The sequence below is a fragment of the Lipotes vexillifer genome, unplaced genomic scaffold (assembly GCF_000442215.2).
Source record: "Lipotes vexillifer unplaced genomic scaffold, Lipotes_vexillifer_v1.1 scaffold759, whole genome shotgun sequence".
In the NCBI taxonomy this organism is placed as follows: domain Eukaryota; kingdom Metazoa; phylum Chordata; class Mammalia; order Artiodactyla; family Lipotidae; genus Lipotes; species Lipotes vexillifer.
In genome coordinates this window covers 677,253-691,298 of record NW_006790410.1, presented here as the reverse complement: position 1 = coordinate 691,298, position 14,046 = coordinate 677,253, and positions in this window count along the sequence as shown.

Below are 14,046 nucleotides of genomic sequence, written 5' to 3'. Positions count from 1 at the left end.
TTTTTCCTTGCGTTATGCGGGCCTCTCACTGTTGTGGCCTCTCCCATTTGCGGAGCACAGGCTCCGGACGCGCAGGCTCAGTGGCCATAGCTCACGGGCCCAGCCGCTCCGCGGCATGTATACCACATATTCTTTATCCATTCATCTGTCGATGGACACTTAGGTTGCTTCCAAGTCCTGGCTATTGTAAATAGAGCTGCAATGAACATTGTGGTGCATGACTCTTTTTGAGTTATGGTTTTCTCAGGGTATATTCCCAGTAGTGAGATTGCTGGGTTGTATGGTAGTTTTATTTTTACTTTTTGAGGAACCTCCATACTGTTCTCCATAGTGGCTGTATCAATTTACATTCCCACCAACAGTGTATGAGGGTTCCCTTTTCTCCACACCCTCTCCAGCATTTATTGTTTGTAGATTTTTTGATGATGGCCATTCTGACTGGTGTGAAATGATATCGTATTGTAGTTTTGATTTGCATTTCTCTAATCATTGATGATGTTGAGCATTCTTTCATGTGCATTATTTATTTTCATTTTGGATGATCTGTCCATTGGTGAAAGTGAGGTGTTAAAGTCCCCTATTATGATCGTGTTACCTTCGATTTCCCCATTTATGACTGTTAGCATTTGCCTTAAGTATTTAGCTGCTCTTATGTTGGGTGCATGAATATTTATAATCGTTATATCTTCTTCTTGGCTTGATCCCTTGATCATTATGTAGTGTCCTCCTTTGTCTCTTGTAATAGTCTTTATTTTAAAGTCTGTTTTGTCTGATATGAGAATTGCTACTCCAGCTTTCTTTCTTTCTTTTTTTTTTGGTTCAAGCAGAGATTTATTAGAGTTTTTAATTTTGAATCAACTGCTATCCAATGATGTCAAATCTTGGTATAGATTAGTGATATAGTATTACAGCAATCCAAGATGAATAATGCATTTTAACTTCTCTAAAATTAAGATGTATCTTATAATCAATGAGATTGTATAACTGAAATCTTTTTTTTCCTTTCTTAGAAATACTGAAAAATGCACTGTATAGTTGATGGCATCTTACATACAAAATGCCATATATTGGATCAATAGCCTAAAAGATTCCCATTTGGGTCAACATCCTCAGAATTTCCTGGAGAGTCCTCTTTAGTAAGTTTCTTGGTCTGTGTTAAATCAGCAGAATATCTTGGAACAGGATCCAGGCATTTGCATCTAAAGAAGTTTTCCAGGTGATCCTTTTGTGTAACAATATCAGGCAGGAATTCAAGGGTGGAATGAGGCATCCGTGATGCCATATAATTTGTCATCCAAACCAAGACCCTTCTTTTTTTTTTTCTTTTCCTTTGTGCTTTGTCTAATTTTCCTTGCTCATAGGGGGCCCAGAGCAGAGGCCTTGCCTCTGGCCCTCCTGGTGCAAAACAGCCGTGTGGGACACTGCATCTCAGATACTCTGTGCAGCAGTGTTTCTCACGGCACTGCGATTCTCCACCTTTCTTTTGATTTCCATTTGCATGGAATATCTTTTTTCATACACTCACTTTCAGTCTGTATGTGTCACTAGGTCTGAAGTGGGTCTCTTGTAGACAGCATATATGCAGGTCTTGTTTTTGTATCCATTCAGCCAGTCTATGTCTTTTGGCTCAAACATTTAATCCGTTTACATTTAAGGCAGTTATCAATATGTGTTTTCCTATTATCATTTTCTTAATTGTTTTGGGTTTGTTATTGTAGGTCTTTTCCTTCTCTTGTGTTTTCTGCCTAGGGAAGTTCCGTTAGGATTTGTTGTAAAGCTGGTTTGGTGGTGCTCAATTCTCTTAGCTTTTGCTTGTCTGTAAAGGTTTTAATTTCTCTGCCAAATCTGAATGGATCCTTGCTGGGTAGAGTAGTCTTGGTTGTTGGTTTTTCTCTTTCATCACTTTAAATATGTCCTGCCATTCCCTTCTGGCTTGCAGTGTTTCTGCTGAAAGATCAGCTGTTAACCTTATGGAGATTCCCTTGTGTGTTATTTGTTGCTTTTCCCTTGCTGCTTTTAATATTGTTTCTTTGTATTTAATTTTTGATAGTATGATTAATATGTGTCTTGGCATGTTTCTCCTTAGATTTATCCTTTATTGGACTCTCTGTGCTTCCTGGGCTTGATTGACTATTTCCTTTCCCATATTAGGGAAGTTTTCAACTATAATCTCTTCAAATATTTTCTCAGTCTTTGTCTTTTTCTCTTCTTCTTCTGGGACCCCTATAATTTGAATGTTGGTGTGTTCAATTTTGTCCCAGAGGTCTCTGAGACTGTCCTCATTTCTTTTCAGTCTTTTATCTTTATTCTGCTCTGCAGTAGTTATTTTCACTATTTTGTCTTCCAGCTCACTTATCCGTTCTTCTGCCTCAATAATTCTGCTATTGATTCCTTCTAGAGAATTTTAAATTTCATTTATTTTGTTGTTCATCATTGTTTGTTTGCTCTGTATTTCTTCTAGGTCCTTGTTAAACCTTTCTTGTATTTTCTCTATTCTATTTCCAAGATTTTGGATCATCTTTACTATCATCACTCTGAATCCTTTTTCAGGGAGACTGCCTATTTCCTCTTCATTTGTTTGATCTGGTGGGTTTTCACCTTGCTCTTTCATCTGCTGTGTATTTATCTGTCTTCTCATTTTGCTTAACTTACTGTGTTTGGGGTCTGCTTTCTTCTGGCTCCAGGTTTGTAGTTCCCTTAGTTTTTGGTGTCTGCCCTCAGTGGGTAAGTTTTGTTCAGTGGGTTGTGTAGGCTTCCTGGTAGAGGGGACTGGTGCCTGTGTTCTGGCAGATGAGGCTGGACCTTGTCTTTCTGGTGGGCAGGACTGCATCTGGTGGTGTGTTTTGGGGTGTCTGTGAATTTAGTATGATTTTAGGCAACCTCTCTGCTAATGGGTGGTGTGTGTTCCTGTCTTGCTAGTTGTGTGGCATAGGGTGTCCATCACTGCAGTTTGCTGGTGGTTGAGTGGAGCTGCATCTTAGCATTGAGATGGACATCTCTGAAAGAGCTTTTGCTGTTTGATATTACGTGGGGCCGGGAGGTCTCAGGTGGACCAATGTTCTAAACTTGGCTCTCCCACCTCAGAGGCTCAGGCGTGACACCTGGCTGGAGCACCAAGACTCTGTCAGTGACCCGGCTCAGAAGAAAAGGAAGACAATAAAAGAAAGAAAGAAAAAATTAGATAAAATAAAAAGTTATTATAATAAAGTAATAAAAAAATAGAGAGCAACCAACCAAAAGAGAAACCCATCAATGATAACAAGCACTAAAAATTATACTAAAACAAACAAACAAACAGACAAAATGGACAGACAGAACCCTAGGACAAATGGTAAAAACAAAGCTATACAGACAAAATCACACAAGGAAGCATACACATACACACTCACAAAAGGAGAAAAAGGAAAAAAATATATATATAAAAAAAAAGGAAGTGAGCAACCAAATCAATAAACAAATCTACTAATGATAATAAGCTCTAAATGCTAAACTAAGATAAACATAAAACCAGAAACAAATTAGATGCAGAAAGCAAACCCCAGTTCTACAGTTGATACCAAAGTCCACCACCTCAATTTTGGGATGATTTGCTGTCTGTTCAGGTATTCCACAGGTGCAGCGTACATCAATTTGCTTGTGGAGATTTAATCCACTGCTTCTGAGGCTGCTGGGAGAGATTTCCCTTTCTCTTCTTTGTTCACACAGCTCCTTGGGTTCAGCTTTGGATTTGGACCCGCCTCTGCTTGTAGGTCACCTGAGGGCATCTGTTCCCCTCCCAGACAGGATGGGGTTAAACTAGCAGCTGATTAGGGGCTCTGGCTCACGCAGGCCGGGGGGAGGGCAGGTTATGGAATGCACGGCGAGCCTGTGGCGGCAGAGGCCAGCGTGATGTTGCAACCGCCTGAGGCGCACCGTGTGTTCTCCTTGGGAAGGTGTCCCTGGATCACGGGACCCTGGCAGTGGCGGGCTGCAGAGGCTCCCGAGAAGGGAGGTGTGGATAGTGACCTGTGCTTGCACACAGGCTTTTTGGTGGTTGCAGCAGCAGCCTTAGCATCTCATGCCCGTCTCTGGTGTCTTTGCTGATAGCTGTGGCTTGCACTCATCTCTGGAGCTCGTTCAGGTGGCGCTCTGAATTCCCTCTCCTCAAGCACCCCAAAACAATGGTCTCTTGCCTCTTAGGCAGGTCCAGACTTTTTCCAGGACTCCCTCCTGGCTAGCTGTGGTGCACTAGCCCCCTTCAGGCTGTGTTCACGCAGCCAATCCCAGTCTTCTTCCTGGGATCTGACCTCTGAAGCCAGAGCCTCAGCTCCCAGCCCCCACCCACCCTGATGGGTGAGCAAACAAGCCTCTCGGGCTGGTGAGTGCTGGTCGGTACTGATCTTCTGTGTGGGAATCTCTCTACTTTGCCCTCTGCACCCCTGTTGCTGCGCTCTCCTCCGTGGCTCCGAAGGTTCCCCCTCCGCCACCCACAGTCTCCGCCCGCGAAGGGGCTTCTAGTGTGTGGAAACCTTTCCTCCTTCACAGCTCCCTCCCACTGGTGCAGGTCCCGTCCCTATCCTTTTGTCTCTGTTTATTCTTTTTTCTTTTGCCCTACCCAGGTACATGGGGGGTTTCTTGCCTTTTGGGAGGTCTGAGGTCTTCTTCCAGTGTTCAGTAGGTGTTCTGTAGGAGTTGTTCCACGTGTAGATGTATTTCTGGTGTATCTGTGGGGAGGAAGGTGATCTTCACGTCTTAATCCTCCACCATCTTGAAGCTATCCCCGTGATTAGTATTTTGAAACATATTGTACTGAAGCACAAGGTGAATATCTTTTATGCCCAACATTAATAGCAGCAAAATTACTGTGGTGTCTGGGCCAAATTAAGGAATCTTGAAAACTGCTTCACATCTATCCCTAAAAATTTGCATTAGATATTTAATTTCTACGCAAAAACTTGCTTTTAACAGAAAAATCTGAGGCAAAGGCAGCATTCAGTTTTGTAGTCTTTTCAGAAATATTTTAATCTAGGTGAGTTATTTGAATTTCGTAGGCCACAGTGGTAACAGAAAGAGAAAATAAGAAAACTCTTCAATTTAGCAGAATTTAGGAAATAGCCTTTTGGAAAAGACATCCTCTACACTTAGAAAACTCAGCAGTTAAAATGATTTGCTGGAATTTTGGCATTGGATATTCCACATACTAGTTTCTTTTGTAGGATAAGAAATTGGAAGAAAAGACTCTGTTCTTTTTAGCAGCAAAAGGGTCATTAAACTCTCATTTTGGTTTGAAATTCCTCATTTTTGGTTATTTACAGTGGTTCTTATTCAATACTTCTTTCACTTTATATTTCAAATAAAGTTACTTTTTGTTATTCTAACTTTAGCTCTAACCCTTTTCCTGCTACTGCCCACCACCAAAATATGAAGGCTGGATTTCATTTCAAGTTTTCAATTGCCTGCTGAATGCCCCAGTGAGATCTTCTCGCTCCCTGGTTTGCTGGTGGGAAAATGTTTCTTCTCTCTCTCTGACGGGGAGTATATTGAAAACCTTCTCTCTTTTCCCTGAGAGATGGCTGAGGTGATGCCTTTGGGGAGGGGGTGGGCACTTGCTCTCTGTCCAATGCTTCTGTTAATTTCCAAATGATGAGATATGCTTGGCCTTCCCATTAGAGCATTTGGAGAAAGAGATGCTCTGGGGTATGACTGCTGCCAGGAGCTAATGAGACCACTGAGGATGGAAGCACAAATGAAACTAGGTCGTGAGCAGCTGCACCTGCAATGAATAAGCACTGAGAGGATGGAGGCTGATGGCAGGCTCCCATGACACTGCTCTTTGTGCCTTTCCAGGCACTCTTACCTCTTAAGTCATTTGTTACATCCATGATGCCCAGAGATCTCAGTGCTGGTCTAAAGGGCAACCTCAGCTCAGTCCACACAGAGCCCCATGGTGATGGGCACCTCTAGACCAAGCTCTTTTGAAGAATGTCATTTGTTCATTCATTCATTCAACAATTGTTGGGCTTCCCTGGTGGCGCAGTGGTTGAGAGCCCGCCTGCCGATGCAGGGGACACGGGTTCGTGCCCCGGTCTGGGAAGATCCTGCATGCTGTGGAGCGGCTGGGCCTGTGAGCCATGGCTGCTGAGCCTGCGCGTCTGGAGCCTGTGCTCCACAACGGGAGAGGCCACAACAGTGAGAGGCCCGCCTACCGCAAAAACAAAAAAACAAAAAAACACATGTATTATTCAGTGTGGTATTTCCAACACCTAGCTGGAATAAAATAGGTGCTCAATAAATGTTGGCTTGAAATTATTAAAACAAAACAAAACAAAACAAACCAATTGTTCATGGAATGTCAGTTATGTGTCAGACACTCTGCTAGGTGGTAGGGATTTCCAAAGGAATTTTAAAATTGGCTGAGCATATGAAGAGAAGGCTAGTATGAAAGATCTAAATTAAAAACAAAGCAAAATAAACAATGCAATTGATTAGGTACCATAGACAAACCATAGGGTCCAGAGGAAGGAAAGATTAAATCTTCCTCCGGGATCCTCTCAGTCTTCATGGAGGAGGGGAACGTTCAGCCCTTCCTTTGGAACAGAGTTGGAGATAGGGCAAGAGTAGCATGCACAAAGGAAAGAGGGATGGAAGCACCTGTGAGGTTTTTGGTATTGTTAGACCATAAGTTTCTAGGGATGGGGAAGTTGCAGTAGATACAGCTAGAGAGGAAGACAAGGGTTGTGTCTTGATGGGTGTGCATATCCTTTCTAAGGAACTTGTATACATTCTATGAGTTCTGTCACTGCAAGAAATAAGAGAGATATTGACTTTAACTCTGAAAGGTAACTCTATAAAATAATTCCCTGGCAGTGTGGAGTGTGGGCAAGCAGAAAGAAATGCCTGAAGTGAGTAGAAATGGTTGAGTGTATTGAAATGGTTTGTGGCTTTGGAAGTCCTGGGGAAATGCCCTGGTCAGGGCTACATTCTTTCAGAGGAGAAGGGATCTAGGACTGGCAAGAGCTGTGAGACCCAGGGAGGTGGGCGTGTGAGTGAGTGGGTACCCAGGAAAAACAGCAGAGGCTGCCAGGGACATGGAAAAGTTGACATTGAGGTGACTTGTGCTTGTTCTTGAGCACGTCTGGATGCCCCTTGTGATGATGAAATTCAAATATTGTTCCTTAATGAACAAACACATTGAGTTTCTATAATAATATTTGTATTAAAATGTGGTTTTCATCAACCAGTCACTATAAGGTGAAATAGGTCCTTGTTCCTGTCCCTACCCCACTCTATTTTTTATAAAAGAAATGAAAACATGTACATTCCAAAATACAGACACATTTAATACACACATTGGGAAATACAACATGAGGCTTTCATAAACACTACTCGGCCTTGTGATATGTATTCTGAGTTAAGTGCTCCACAAACATCATCACATCTGGTCTTCAAAATGACAGTTCTTTTATGTGGTATGTAGACAATTTTGCAATTATATGTTGCTCGTGTGTTATTAACTTGTGAAAGTGATTCAAACCACATTTTCATTGTTATACAAAATGGCATGAAGTGACTACATGTGCACTGTGTTGACCGAGAATTGTGAGTATAACACAGGCATTGCCAGTGAGCAGCTTACAAGCAATGGTTGTGCCTGGCCAATATAGTCCACTAGGCAACAGTGGAAAAGGGAAAATCAATTGAATTAGCAAGATTAAAGTACATACAATAGTATAAAATATACAAGGTCTGCCTATAGAGTAATGAGTAATACCACAAACATCTTTTATTTAGATTGTGAAGAACTTTGCAATTGTGAAAATTGGTGGATGGTGAGTTTCCTGAAGCTGGAGGTGTTTAGGCAGGAGCTGAGTGACCATATGTCAGGGTAGCTAGGCTCTGGGCAAGATTGGCCTGATGAGTGCCCTACTCCATGCCTTTATGATGGCCAATTATGTTATAACACAATTAAGACATGTAAATAGATGGTGATATGCACAGTCAACTGTACAAATATTAGACATAGATTCAGTGAAAGATGGAGAGCCTGTCTCCCTGCTAGTACAAGAGTTCTTGGTGCGGCACCAAGGCCAGAGTAAAAATACACGAGTTGTACGTTCAGAGATTAAAATCAAGTGACAAATTAATACCAGCTCCTTAATTATTGGGAAAATTCCCAACTAATTATGAAAATTAAACATCTGAATGCTCTTTTTTACTTCATATATAAATGAAAAAAGTAGGTTACTAGCACACTGCAGTGTTTGGCTTTAATAGCATCTTTTACAAAGATAAAAAGAAAATGATGGTTTAAATGGTGAAAATGAATTTTTGAAAGAGTAAAAATTCAAGTGAGGTTCTAATTATTAGACTCTTCTTCATTAAAATAAACAACACCTTGGCCTCCAAGTCCATGCTGTTCCCCTTGCAGTTTCTCACCTTTTACACAGTCATGTCAATAAACTATCAAAACTAACCAAGGTGGATTTTACAGTGGAAAGTCTGACCTGAAACAGTTTTTACCATGGTGTGCCTTTTCCAGACAGAACTTATGAAATTATCAAGAAATGAAGGTTTTAAAAAACAATATTATAAAATGCTTCATCACTCCTGGGCAGTCTTCTTTCATTCTGGAGCTAAGGCAGCTTTTATTTCATCCTTTTGTGTCTCTCATGGAAACTTTGACCCTCCTTCTAAATCTTTTGTTTACTTGCTTGTCATCCTACAAGATGATAACCTCTTCAAGCTCAGGGACTGCGCTTTTATTGTTATTCTTGAAAAAAATTTTTTGGTTGCTATTTGTTTAGGATTAAAAATGGCACATATCCACAATTTAAAAATCATACAAGAATACAAAAAGAAATTAAAAAACACTTACCTCAGATCTCATTAATGAGAAGTAGGTATTTCTGGCATTAGATGCACATTTTTCTAAACATCTCAATGTATAGTTGCAGATATAAAGATAGAAAAAAAAGAACAGAAATAATTTTAGAAAAATAGAATCAAATTATCTATTCTATTTCAAAATAAATTACATTACATTTAATTTTATTTGAACTTAAAAGAAACTAAGTGAAATTGAAAGAACTGAAATTTATTTTTGTCTAAATTCTAATAATTCTAAATAATCTCTTTACACTTAAAAAAAGGTTGTAAAAGGCCTTAAAAGACCAAAGTGATTATTTGAGTTAAATAAATGTTTCAACATTAGGTTTTAGTTATTTATTCTCCCATACTCCAAATTTTTCTTATTTTTATTATTATTGAAATTTTGAAAACTTTTATTTTGAGATAATAGTAGATTCACATCCACAAAGAAATGTAAGAAACAATACAGAGAGATCCTATCTACCCTTTATCCAGTTTCCCTCAAAGATAACATCTTGCATATATATACAATATCCCAACCAGGAAATCAACATTGATTCAATCCATCAATCTTATTCAGAGTTCACCAGCTTTACATGCCCTTGTGTGTGTGTGTGTTTAGTTTTATGTAATTTTATCACATGTGTAAATTTGTGTGACCACCAAAACAGTCAAGACACAGAATAGTTCCACCACAAGTATCCCTCAAACCCCTGCACCAAGAATCTGTTCTCCATATCTGTAATTTTGTCATTTCAAGAATATAACATAGATTGGACCCATACATTGTGTACACTTTTGATGTTGCCTTTTTTTTTTCACTCAGTATAATCCCCTTGACATCCTTCCAACTTGTTGTGTGTGTCATAGTTTATTCTCTTTATCACTACTACCCATAGTATGAATGGACACCGGTTTATTTAACCAGTCACCGGCTGAAGAATATTTGGATTATTTCCAGTTTTAGACTATCACAAATTAAAATTCTATGCATATTCATGTACAAGTTTTTCAGTGAACATGTTTTCATTTCTCTGGGAAATCACCTAAGAATGAATTTCTTGTTTGTATGTTAGGCAACATGTCTTAGTTTTGTATGAAACTGCCATATTCCAGAGTGGCTGTACCATTTTATATTTCCACTCACCATATGTGAGTGATTCAGTTTCTTTGCATCCTTGCAAGCATTTGTTATTATCATATAGTATTTTTGGATGTCCATAGCAATAACATTTATATCTTTTCTTATAATCACTATTCGCCACAATCATTTCTTCCTATAGTTGTATTCTTCAATAGATTGAAAACTCAACACCAATGAATGCTACATTTAGATTGGTGGATGGATTTTGTTAAGCACTTTTGTTGTTGTGCCTTGTGTTTAAAAATCATTTAAGAAGAATCGTATCAGTGTAGTAGTTCCTATAGTCTTACGTGGTTGAGAATATTTTGGGCATCAATTCTGATGGGCATTGCTTCATTTTCTTCTGGCATTTCTAGTTATTATAGAAACTGGCCCAATGTAACTTGTTTTTCCTACCTGAATACTTTCATAATTCTTTATTATTGAAATACAGTAATTTCACTGGCTGTATCTTGCTGCAGATTTTCCTGAATGTGTTTATTTTGGGTTAATCTACATAGTCAAATAGAGTCGACCCTTGAACAACATGGGTTTGAAGTTTAGGTCCACTTATGAGCAGACAGCGTTTCCTCAATGACTGAACAAGTGAGTAAATTAACAAATAAATTATTTTCTTTACTTAGCAGAAGTCTCAGAAAATGATAGTGCCTGCAATCAGCTAAAAGAATAACCAAGACTGGCTCTGACAACCATGGCTGAGTGACCCATTAAAGAATTTCTTTGGTGTTTTCATCATTTCCTGAATTGCTCATATATACATCAAGTAAGTGAACCACTAATAATCTCTCTTCACTGTGAAAATTGCTGAAATAAATGGATCATTACAGTCCAGTAATTCTGGTTGTAAGAATATAGCTATCTTCATTAAGCTTCTAGGGCTGCCAGATTTTAAGTATTGTAATTACTATTGAAATTTCATGGGGAAGAAGAAATAAATGAAATTCCAGGTGGCAAAAATAATCTGACCACCATAGCATCAGGTTCTTTGGGTTTTCTGATTGACCCTATTCTTTGTGTTTAACACAGGGCTGGGCACACAAGGTACAATAGCAGCGGTCTGGTTTTTTGAGGATACTGGTAGAATCATGGTAAATAATTGCGAAGTGTAGAATTATGCGCTGAAATCCTTTTGTCTTAGGTGCAAATATTCAATAAGTGTTTAGTAAACTTAACACATGTTAACTAAAACAAAACAAAACAAATTAACCAAGGAACTTTTGCACAATATTGGTGGGAATTGAAGTGGTACAACCATTGGAAATGGGAACTATCTATTAAAGGTGAAAAATGCATTCCCTGTGAACCGGAAATTTAACTTCTAGATATAGCCCTGACAGAAATTCATGCCCATGTGCACCAAAATACACACAAAGTATAACAGCATTGTTTGTAGTAGCTCCAAATTAAAAACAACCAAATTGTTTATCAAGAGTAGGATGGATAAATACATTGTGGTAATTCATATGAGGAAATGCTATCTATTAATTTAAATGAATGAAGTACTAGAGCCACATGGATCAATCTCACAAACATAATGTTGAGTGAAAGAGACCAGGCTCAGAGGAATAAATATTGCATTGTTCCTTTGATATACATTCAAAACCAGGTAAAACAAATCTCTGGTGTTAGAAGTCAGCATGGTGGTTCCTTTTGAGTGGTTGGAGAGGGTAGTGACTGGCAGGGGCCTGGGTGGAGCTTCTGGAGTGCTGGCAAAATCTTATTTCCTGACCTGAGTGAAGGTGATGTGAGTATGTTAACTTTGTGATCGGTCATCAAATTGTTCACTTTTGATTTGTGTGCTCTGCTGCATGTGTCATATACCTCAGCAAAAAGTTGATAACATATAAAAACAAACCATCAGAACAGAGACTTTCAGATGGGAGATTGCAAAAACAGGGGAAAGAGCGGTGGAAAATAAACCTGGCAACTATGTGTATGTGTGTATTTGTGTATGTGTAAGTGGATAAGATTATCTATCTTAGGAAGAGGAAATAGAGGCATAAATGACAGCTCTTGAAACAAAGAGACAACCCCTGAGGGAAACCCAAATAAGTACGAAATTATACCAGCAACACACTAGAGTTGCCTGGGGGTGGGGCAGAGAGAGGGGCATATGACCATGTTTTATTTTTATTATCATTATTTTAATTTTTATTGGAGTATAGTTGCTTTACAATGTTGTGTTAGTTTACGCTGTACAGCAAAGTGAATCAGCCATACGTATACATATATCCCCTCTTTTCTGGATTTCCTTCCCATTTAGGTCACCACAAAGCACTGAGTAGAGTTTCCGGTGCTGTACAGTAGGTTCTCATTAGTTATCTATTTTATACATAGTATCAATAGTGTTTATATGTCAAACTCAATCTCCCATTTCATCCCCCCACCCCTGCCCCCACCATGTTGTAAAGGTCACAATAGGATGAGACTTAAGGGGTGGGGAAATGGATCTATTTTAAAGGAACCCTCATTCTTCTGTGATGAGATAGTGATGAAATAGAATTTCATGGAGGGAAATAGCTGGCCCCTTGTTTTTAAAAAATAGCATCATATGTATCTCTGAGAGCATAGAAAAGGAAAATTACAATTAATGAAATGGAAATGTACAGTGAAAATTCAAAACAATCATGTGGAAACGGTATTAAAAACATAAAAGACAAAAACAAGAAGAAGAATAACATAAAAATGATTTAAGGGATGGTATTAAGTACTTCAGTCACTGCACTAAGTGCGGGCATCCTCTAAATGGACCCCAATGACCCTTGCATCTTGGTGTTCACATATTTGTGTAATCTCCTCCTCTGAATGTGGGCTGGACTAAGTGACTTGTTTCTAAGAATAGAAGTGGTTGAATGTCACTTTGGAGATTAGGTTACAAAAAGACTGTGGTTTCTGTCTCGGCCTGCCCTTTCTTGTTCTTCTGGTCACTTGCTCTGTGGAAAGCCAGCTGCCATATTGTGAGCTGCCTGTGGAGAGGGCCATGTGTCAAGGAACTGATGTCTCCCACCGTGGAAATATATGAAGACCACCCACGTGAGAACAGGCAAAGGCTATTTATGCAGAGCTGGCTGCAGCAAAAGAGTCAACCATCTTCCCTTACATTTTGTCAGAGACTCAAAGGCAGGCAGAGGAAGGGGAAAGCTCTATAGTGGAAGAAGTAGAAGGTTTCAGGCGTGCCCTGGCTGGAGGCAGCTACTAGATGGGGACATCCTATGCGATTTGTCAGAGGGACATATTTGGCTTCCTCTGGTTGATCCTAAGTTGGAAGTAGGGTCAAAAGTATGCTGTCACTTGTTCATCAGGTCCTGGGCATTTGGGGCTGAATGCTGCAGGGGTTACTGTTTGACTTTCTGCATTGTCACTAGAGACAGCAGGCTGATTCCTGGGCTGGTTCCTGTGGAGGACTGTGGATGAGAGGTTGGTTCCCTGTGCGGGCTGCAGCGGGTGGGGGTTCGGAGCTCTATTTTTACATAGGGTCTTGCACTGACTGTTTCTATATTCAGTGTCTCACCACTGAGGGCCAGAAAAGACCCAAGTCCTGCCAAAAACCAGGAGTCTTGGTTGCATCTCAGTTGTGGGTCTTCCCCAGTTGAGCATAGTAATGACGAAAGCTCTGGCCAATATCTTGACTGGAGCCTTGTCAAAGACCCTTAGCCAGAACATTCAGATAAGCCACTCCCACATTCGTGACCCAGAGAAACTGTGAGATAATAAGCCACTACAGTTTGGGGTAAGTTGTTGAGCAGCAACAGATATGTCACACCTAAGTGTAAAAGAACATGACAATCATAAAAGACTATCAGATTGTGTTAAGAAAATGAAATCTATCTATATTCTGTTTTAAGGAAGGATCTAAAATATGATAAAGAAAGGTGGAAAAAAGAGATGAAGATATTATATCCAGGAAATGGTTGGTGAAGGGGGAAACCTATTTATAAAAATATAAATGAAAATATGTTTGACTTTATTGGTTACAAGGTAATATATTAGAAAGTTATTATTCCTCTTTTGTCACATTATGGGTGAATTGTATTTTCTTTCTCATTGCTTTGTTT